At 37.1% G+C, this 9,800-nt stretch overlaps 1 pseudogene; it reads right to left on the bottom strand.

The window, feature by feature from the left end:
- Positions 1-1,516: 1,516 nt before the first annotated feature.
- On the bottom strand, positions 1,517-2,952 carry LOC141494222 (putative ATP-dependent RNA helicase DDX5 pseudogene; annotated as a pseudogene).
- Between the last annotated feature and the right edge of the window lie 6,848 nt (positions 2,953-9,800).

The raw sequence follows: 9,800 nt of genomic DNA, 5'->3' as shown, positions 1-9,800 counted from the left end.
ACATAATGAGAATAAAAAAATAAATTAAAAAAAAATCCTGATAGCTATAGTCTATAGACTTCCCAGGTAATTGCCTTTGATTCTGTGAGTTTAATACCTGTTAACCAGGTATTTTTTCTCCCAACTCCTGCCCCTCACATATGTTTGGGGACTTCAAAATGAATATTGAGTCTCCCTCAAATATACTAAGCTCTACTCATCTCCCATGAACTAAAACTTCTCCATCTAACCTTAGCAACTCAAAAAGATGATTGTATCCTTGATTTTGTCATGACCTTCAAATGTAATGCTTCTGTGTTCAAGAACTCTGAAATCTTATCTGATTGTGATCTGTTGTTGGTTTCTCATCTCACTCTCTGCCTTCCTGTATATAATCCTACTCTTCATCTGCACCATGACCTATTCTTTGATTCATCAATTTTCTTCCAGGCCATTTCCCCTGCACTAGCTACTCTCTCCCTTTCTCTTCATCATGACTCTGTTTTTAAGCAATTCAATGTTACACTATCCTCCTCTCCTGAATTCCTAAGTCCCATATGATACTGATGATTATGCCCAGTCAATCAACCTTGAATTACTCCCACAATTTCTTACCTTTGGGCTGCTCCTCTACTTTTGGAGGATAGCCCACTTTGGAGTAGCAGCATCCCCTGCCCCATTTCCCTTCTTTACAGTTAATAGCAAATCCCCTTCCTTTGGAGGGCAGCCTGCTCTAGGGAGACTTTCAATACTCAAACTCTACTCCCTTCCCTTTCTCTATTACTTATCCCTTGTTTACTTGTCTTCCTGTGGGAAACTAGCCCTCTTTGGGGAGTGGTTCCCCAAATTTTTCCAGCCTTTTCTTACCTCTATCAAAACTCATTATCTTGCTGCTTCTCCAAAAGAACCTAACCTGTGAACTTTTTTTTTGGTAATTTGTAAACTGTTTCTGCAAACTTTGAATTCAAATCTAAGCCTTTCTTTTAAAAAAATGAACAAAATGTCCCCAATTTCTTATCTTTGCTCATCTGTGCGAGCTACAGAACAAAGGTGAAGAAAATCACAAAATTTTTCTGACTAACTACAAATTTATGTTACATAACTTCAACTGACCACTAGCTGTTGCTAGACCATCCTGTCACACACGAAGTGGCCTTACTCTTTACCAGTGATAACCATTTTGCTTGTTCAAGAGATCCCATTTAATCCTATCTCTTAGTTTATTTTCTCTATCATTCCCACTCTTTTGTTTAGTCTTCAAATATCTGTATTAGAAGATCATGCATTCCTTCATTTTTACTCTTTTTTTCAAATGAAAACACTGCCTGCATTTTCTAGTCCCCAAAACCCCATAAAGATTGTTTCAGGAATATAGAGAAATATCTAATTTAAAAAGCAAAGAAGTGCACCGTGATTACTGTTGCATTGTAATTATTTCTGCATCTCCCATGTTTCTCAAATAATCATCTTGTCTGATAATACATAATATAAAGAGCAATTAAGAAAAACTGAGACATTTACATATACTTCTAAAGTCTTATTGAGAATATCCTGTTGGCAATGAATAAGCTATCACAGGTGCAGCTTCAGTAGCAGGATATACATGTGCCTGTTGTACATGTTTGTGCATTGTGCAGATTTGGGACATTATTTCCATATTGCTATGTACTATCATAGCCACTCTGATAAATTCCTGTTGGGTTATATATACCAGCAGACCAGTCTGTTACTTCCAAAATTCCCATTGTAGTAACTTGAAGCAGTGTAGACACCATTCTGAATTTTTGTTCCCAAATCTCTCTTAAGCAGACTAGAGTAATTTCTTCATAATTTTATCTATCCCTAAAGTATTAAATCAACCCCTTTGGTCCAAAGAGTATATCTGTCAGGTTGATTAGCCTTCATGCCTCCTCTCTCTCTCTCTCTGGAACAACCTGAAGCAATTAACTGAAGCAATTTGGGATTGATTGTTTATTAGCCTCTTGAAGCACAGAGATGAAATCATTAACTGCTTTATGATATTAGTTGTAAAGAAAATTTTGGTACTATGGCAGTTTGTCCAGTTCAGTGCATATAATCATCTAAAATTGATGACAAATTTCACATCTTCCACATCTACCCTTCTTGGGGCAACATGTGTGAAAATGAGGATAGGAGCTTTTCCATGTTTAAATTATTTAGAATCCAGTCTCACTCTTGTTGACTCATCATTGCAGGCCACCCAGCTCTCTTCATTTTTCTGATATGTTCATCATATCTTCTTTTAGTTTCTCCCAAAATAACAGTTTTAGTTTCCTTTTGGTTCATTATCTCTATCAAGTGAATAAATTTCTCAACCTTGTCTACTTCATGACATACATCCACAATTTGAATAAAATTGTGATTTGCACTCTGGTCCAGAGCATCAATGTTGATGTGAATGTAGTCTTTCAAAACTCTTCAGCTGCCTCATTTCTTTTGGCTAAACTGTACTCCACATTAGGGTTTTCCTGTCAATTCTTATCTGATCAACAATCTTCCTGATTTGAGGTTCAAAGTCCATATCAAGCATTCTGTTTCATCAAGTTCAAGATGAATAATTCTTCTCAAAATTTAAAAAGTCTTCCTTTCAGGTATTGTGATGTGAATTTCTACACCTTTTTCCAAGTTTCATATTTGTGGTCCCTTTGGAGCACTATCCTAACTGCAAGAGGATTTTAAATGACATGTTCTAATGTAGTCAACAGCTACTTATTGTACCATTTTGGGTCAGTTCTTAAATTGATGCCAGCACAAAAAAAAAATAAACCCATCACCTCTCTCTAGGAATATCTGATAACTTATATGGCCAATAGCAGATAGCAAATAAGGCAATATTTTCCCTGATTCCATCTGGGTTACTACAACCATATCCAACCCATTTGGAGCAACAGGTCATCTTTGAACTTGGATAGCAGTAGATTCAGTAAAGTTATGCTTTGCAATTACATGCATTGTATTTGCAGGAAAATTTGCTTTATAGAAATTTAGAGGGGCGGTTAGGTGGCACAGTGGATAGAGCACTGACCCTGGAGTCAGGAATACCTGAGTTCAAATCCGACCTCAGACACATAATAATTACCTAGCTGTGTAGTCTTGGGCAAGCCACTTAACCCCATTTGCCTTGCAACCCCCCCCCCAAAAAAAGAAGAAATTTAGAATAGTTTTGGGCAGTTGTTACCTTATATTGTAATTTCTTTACTTCTTTCATATGTTTTTACCTTTTGTGCTGTTCACCTAGCCAAATCAGGATGTTCCTCATAAAAATTCTTCTCTAATTTGGGCAGTTCCTCAAGATTCCATTTCTTTTTGAAGAGTTTTTTTTTTTTCCTCCAGGATTTCCAATTTTTTTCTTCTGATAGAGGTCCTCCTCCTCTACTTCCTTCAAACCAAGGGGCCCCAAACTCTTAATTTCAGCTATCTCTATTGTGACCCTATAGTGTAATTTCTTTGCTTCTTCCATATGTTTCCACTTTTGGGCTGTTCACCTAACCAAATAAGGATGTTCCTGATAAAAATTCTTCTGAAAGAGGCTTTCCTCTACTTCCTCCAAACCAAGGGGCTCCAAACCCTTGATTTCAGCTATGATCTCTGTCACTCAAGTATCCAGACAGGTTGTGCTTGAAGGGAAACAACAGAGAAGAAGTGGGAAGTCATAGGGGAAGGTGGAAAGGTGGAAAGGCAAATTCAATGGTCCAGGCCATGCAAAGGCAATGGCTGAGACAGAGACTGTGGTTGAAACAAGAGGAACTCAAGCTGGTGGAAATGAATGAGCTATGTCCTTTCACTTATTTTCAATCTCTCTTCTATAGGCATATCCTTGTTTTCCCCATCCTAAAAAAAAACAACCTTATAGAACCCATTATGCCCACTATCATCTTGTACCTTTTTGTCTTTTGCAGCTAAATTCCTTGAAAAGTCTGTCTATAATATTCACTTTATAAAATTCACTTTTCCCTCTCTATCTCTTTTTAATCCCTTACAACTTGCTTCCTGACCTTACCATTTTACCAGAACTGCTCTCTCCAAAGTTACTACTGATCTTTTAATTGACAAATTCAATGGACTTTTCTCAATCTTCATTCTCATTGACCTAGCTGCAGCTGTTGATGATGCTGATCATTTTCTACTCTTTGAAACTTTATTCTCTCTAGGTCAAAATATCACTTTCTCCCCGTTTTCCATCTATTTGACTGTATCCTTTGCTGAATCCTCCTCCAGTTTGTGTCCCATAATCATAGATGTTCCCTGGAATTCTGTCCTGGGTACTTTTTCCATCTATACAATTTCACTTAGTGATATCATAAACTCCCATGGATTTTATTACAATTCTTATATTGATGATACTTAAAATCTATCTATCCTACTCCAATCACTTTGCTGACCTCCAATTTTATATCTCCAACTGCCCTTTCAGAAATCTTGAACTGGGTGTCCAGTGGACTTCTTAAATTTAATGTATCCAAAATAGGACTCATTATCATTGCCTTTACACTCCTCTCTTCACCTTTTTAAAAATAACTATTGAGAGTTACACTGTCTTCTCAATTCCTCAAGCTCACAAGTTAGGTTCTTTAGTATCTCTCATCCCTGCCTCTCACCATATCTAATTTGTAGATAAAGCCAATGAATTTCACTTTTGCAATATTTCTTGAAAAATCTCCCTTCTCCCCTTTGATACTGCCATCACTCTAGTGCAGAAACTTATCAACTCATACCTGGATCATTACAACTGCCTGCTGGTGAGTTGGCTTGCCTCAATTATCTCCCCACTCCAATCCAGTGGCCTTTTATTGCCTCCTGGATCAAAAACAAAATCCATTTTGGAATCAAATACACTTTTGGAATTCAATCTCCTTCATATCCTATCCTCCTCCTAATTTTCCAGTCATTTAATATATTACTCCCTGTCATTTATTCTTCAATCCAGTTATTCTGTACTATCCGTTCCATGAAAAAGACTCTCTAAAAGCCATTCCCCAATTGACAAATGGTCAAAGGATATGCAAAGGCAATTTACAGATGAGGAGATCAAAGCAATCCATAGCCATATGAAAAAATGCTCTAAATCATTAATTATTAGAGAAATGCAAATTAAAGCTTCTCTGAGGTACCACCTCACACCTCTCAGATTGGCCAGTATGACCAGGAAGGATAATGATCATTGTTGGAAGGGATGTGGGAAATCTGGGACACTATTACACTGTTGGTGGAGCTGTGAACTCATCCAACCCTTCTGGAGAGCTATTTGGAACTATGCCCAGAAGGCAACAAAAATGTGCACCCTTTGACCCAGCAATACCACTACTGGGTCTATACCCTGAGGAGATGAGGAAAAAGGGCAAAAACATTACTTGTACAAAAATATTTATAGCAGCCCTGTTTGTGGTGGCAAAGAATTGGAAATCCAGTAAATGTCCTTCAATTGGGGAATGGCTTAGCAAACTGTGGTATATGTATGTCATGGAACACTATTGTTCTATTAGAAACCAGGAGGGATGGGATTTCAGGGAAACCTGGAGGGATTTGCATGAACTGATGCTGAGTGAGATGAGCAGAACCAGAAAAACACTGTACACCCTAACAGCAACATGGAAGTGATGTTCAACCTTGAAGGACTTGCTCATTCCATCAGTGCAACAACTGGGAACAATTTTGGGCTGTCTGCAAAGAAGAGTACCATTTATATCCAGATAAGGAGCTGTGGAGTTTGAACAAAGTACAAGGACTATTCCCTTTAATTTGGAAAAAAAAAACAGATATCTTATTGTCTGATCTGGTTACCTCTGAGAATTCTGTTCTCTTTAAGGATATGATTTCTCTCTCATAATACCCAATTTGGATTAAGGTACAACATGGAAACAAAGTAAAGACTGACGGAGTGCTATCTGTGGGGTGGGGGTGGGGGGAGGGAAGCAAGATTGGGGGAAAATTGTAAAACTCAAATAATATCTTTAATAAAAAAAAAGAAAGAAAGAAAAAGACTCTCCATCTCTTTAGCTGCCCCTTATGCCTGCAACACTCTGCTTCTTCTTCTTCTCTAACTACTGACCTCCCTGGAGGTCCATCCTTTTATGTCCCAATGAAAATTCTACTTTTTATAGGGAACCTTCTTCAATCCCTCAATTCTAGTTTCTTCTCTCTGTAAATCAATTCTTGTTATCCTGTCTATAACTTGTCTTGTATATATTTGTTTGTATACTGTTTCCCCTATTATAATTGTAAACTCCTTGAAGGCAGGGACTGTTTTTTGCCTCTTGTTGAATCCCCAGCACTTATCACAGTGCCTAATATATAGTCAGTACTTAATAAATCTTTGTTGATTGATTGACTGTTGTGAACATTCAGATGCATCAAGATGTGAAATTATAGATATAGGAGTTTAATCACCTAAGTTGGAACATGACTGCTTTAAGAGAACTATGTATTTAGCTAAAAAAGGTTAGGGTCAAAGTAAATTTCAAGATCTCAAAGAAAATCTAAGTTATATATTTCAGAAATAGGGATGATTGAAAATGATACTTATCAAAAAAAAGTATAAACTAAATATGACAAGATGAAAAAAGAAGATCACATACCCTTTGATCCAGCAATACCACTACTGGGTCTATACCCTGAAGAGATGATGAAAAAGGGTAAAAGCATCACCTGTACAAAAATATTCATAGCAGCCCTGTTTGTGGTGGCAAAGAACTGGAAATCAAGTAAATGTCCTTCAATTGGGGAAGAGTTTAACAAACTGGCGTACAGGTATGTTATGGAACACTATTGTTTTATTAGAAACCAGAAGGAATGGGAATTCAGGGAAGACTGGAGGGATTTGCATGAACTGATGCTGAGGGAGATGAGCAGAACCAGAAAAACATTGTACACCCTAACAGCAGCATGGGGTGATGATCAACCTTGATGGACTTGCTCATTCCATTAATGCAATAATCAGGGACAATTTGAGACTATCTGTGATGAAGAAAACCATCTGTATCCAGGGAAAGAATTGTGAAGTTTGAACAAAGACCAAGGACTATCACCTTTGACTTAGGAAAAAAAACTGATATCTTATTATGTAATCTTGCTATCTCTTATACTTTATTTTTCTTCCTTAAGGATATGATTTCTCTCTCATCACATTAAATTTGGATCAATGTATATCATGAAACCATGTAAAGATTAGCAAATTACTTTCTGTGGGGGGGTGTGGGGAGAAGGAAGCAAGATTAGAGGGAAAAATTGTAAAACTCAAAATAAATAGAATCTTTAAAAGAAAAAAAGGAGAACAGCACCATAGTGAAGAGAAGAAATGGAATGGAAAATTTTTAATTAAGTGCTTGCTATGTCCCAGGGACTATTTTAAGTGCTAGGAATAAAATGCAAGCAAATAATATAGTTCTTGATTTAAAAGAGCCTTAATTTCAGACATGAAAAGAAAACATACATGGGAAAGGTGGCTAGGGAGGTGTGTTTTGGTGATGTGTTTTTGTTTTTTAACAAACTGAGTCGGGTTGACCAGTGTTGCCTCAATATGGGTAGGCAGTGGAGGGAGAGATATTGAGTGAGGTCAAGGTAGATATTAATTCACAGAGTTTTTTGGTAAACCCTCTTTTTGGGTTCCTTATATCCAAGACCATGGAAACAGTTAAAGTTGCTTTATAGTTGGTGGACAGTTTATATTTTGGAGAAGTTTGAGAAATTGTGAAGATTAGAGAAAATGTCTCGTCTTCCATCATATTTTTCATGTGATGCCTCAATCAATTGGTAATGCTGATTTTATCTTTTTTTCAGAGCTAATGTAGGAAGGGTCAAGCAGAATACATGCAGCAACATTGCATGAAGATAGGCATGAAACAGTATAGTAGGTCTGTGTTTAGACTATATTTGGTGAATGTTCATCATTCTGAAGCCCTGGGTCCTTGAGTGGGGAGCTTTTAGTGTTGGTTTGGAGGTGGGATTGAAGCAAATAGCTTGACATGTCATCACCTCCCTGATGTCATGGTCTTCTTTGAGAATGAAGGACAAAAAAACCAACAACAATAACCTCATCTATATCTATATCTATATCATCCATATCTATCTATCTACATATATATGGGAGAAGAAAGTGAAAAAAATCAGTCTGCTAAATAATCAGCTATTCATTTAGAAATCAATATTAGCTGCTAATACAGGTGAAAAGCTCTAAAATAAAGTTAAAAGAGATATTTGAAGCCACACTTTTCTCTATGATAGATTCTAGATTCTAGATTCTAGATTCTAGAAGTTCTCCCTGTTTCTTGGTTTGAAAAATGGTCTAAACTACTATTAGAAGTGAGGCTGGGGCGGCTAGTTGGCATAGTGGATAAAGCACTGGCCTTGGAGTCAGGAGTACCTGGGTTCAAATCCGGTCTCAGACACTTAATAATTACCTAGCTGTGTGGCCTTGGGCAAGCCACTTAACCCCATTTGCCTTGCCAAAACCTAAAAAAAAAAAAAAGTGAGGCTGGATTTATTCATTCACTATTGAATCTTAAATTTCAAGGTTGCCTCTTGAAATCTTTGAATTACATTATAAATAATGGATACAGGACAAAATATATAATTTAGGCAATGTCTTTGATATCAGAAATTGAGATTAAATGCTATTATTGATTCTATATCTGAGAACTGTATGTAGGGATATTTTAAAAATCTGGCACTTAAAAACTTTGCTCACAAGAGCACCAAAAACTTTGGTGAGGAAAAGTGGTATTTGAGGAGAGTAGTGGTGAGCACTTTTCTGTGTTTGGGGAGACAGACTCTGGCATACTACAACACTTGCTGTGGGGGGGCTCTCCTTGCCCTTCTGTCTCCAGCAACAGACCATATGGTACCTTCCTATTTTAACTAATTATTCATGATGAATAGTTGCTAAGGTCAGATTTGGCATCAAAGAAGCCTGATTGGTGGGGGTGGAGTCATAACCCTTATAGAAAATGAGTTTTTACATGTAATTGAAAAAAATAAACTATTATTTAAAAGAAGAAAATAGATGCTTGGGGGAGGGAACTGAAGGATAGCTTAAAGCCATCCTCTCTGCCCCTTCCCCCCAAAAGTATTATATTAAATCTAGAAGGAATCTTAGAAATTATCTAGTCCAATTCCTTCACTTTACAGCAAAAGAAAATAGCATCCAACTAGGATAAGTGACAGAGAAAGAATTGTTAACTATTATTAAAAATTAAAGCCGAGCCAAAGTGCAGTCAATAGAATGAAAATGTCCAGAGTCTCAAAGGCTGGTAGATATAGAGAACTTAGAGTCCTCTCATCTTAACATTTCAGTTTACAGAGTATAATACCAGGGTTAATGTCAGTATAGGAATCTTATGATTCCAAGTTCAGTTCTTTTCCCACCATCTTATAAAATTTCACATTCCCACAGGAGGATAGAAACAGCAACATAATCAGAGAACCATGACCCTGTATTCATGATTTCGTGTCTAAGGACAAAAACTGAGGGTGAAGAATAAAAAGGTGTTTTGATCCCTCCAAGGGCACAAGTGATCCCAATCTTCCTTCCCCACTTCCCCAACAAAGATTTTGCAGTTTGAGAGAGCAAAGCTTTGAGAGAAATACAAATGGAATGTGAACTTAGGAAACTGTGGTTCTTCAACAAGAGCTGGGGACTATCTCTATCCCCTAAATTGCCCTTCTTGAAGTAACCCCACTTTAATCTTCCATCTCTTGTGGCCAATCATGCTGATAGCAGAGAATTCCTTCATCTCATAAAAAATTTCTTCTCTTTGGGAAAACACTAATACCATCCCCCACAGAACACAGAGGTCCTGAGATAG

The sequence above is a fragment of the Macrotis lagotis genome, chromosome 7, assembly GCF_037893015.1.
Source record: "Macrotis lagotis isolate mMagLag1 chromosome 7, bilby.v1.9.chrom.fasta, whole genome shotgun sequence".
Taxonomy (NCBI): Eukaryota; Metazoa; Chordata; class Mammalia; order Peramelemorphia; family Peramelidae; genus Macrotis; species Macrotis lagotis.
This window is presented reverse-complemented; position numbering and strand designations above follow the sequence as displayed.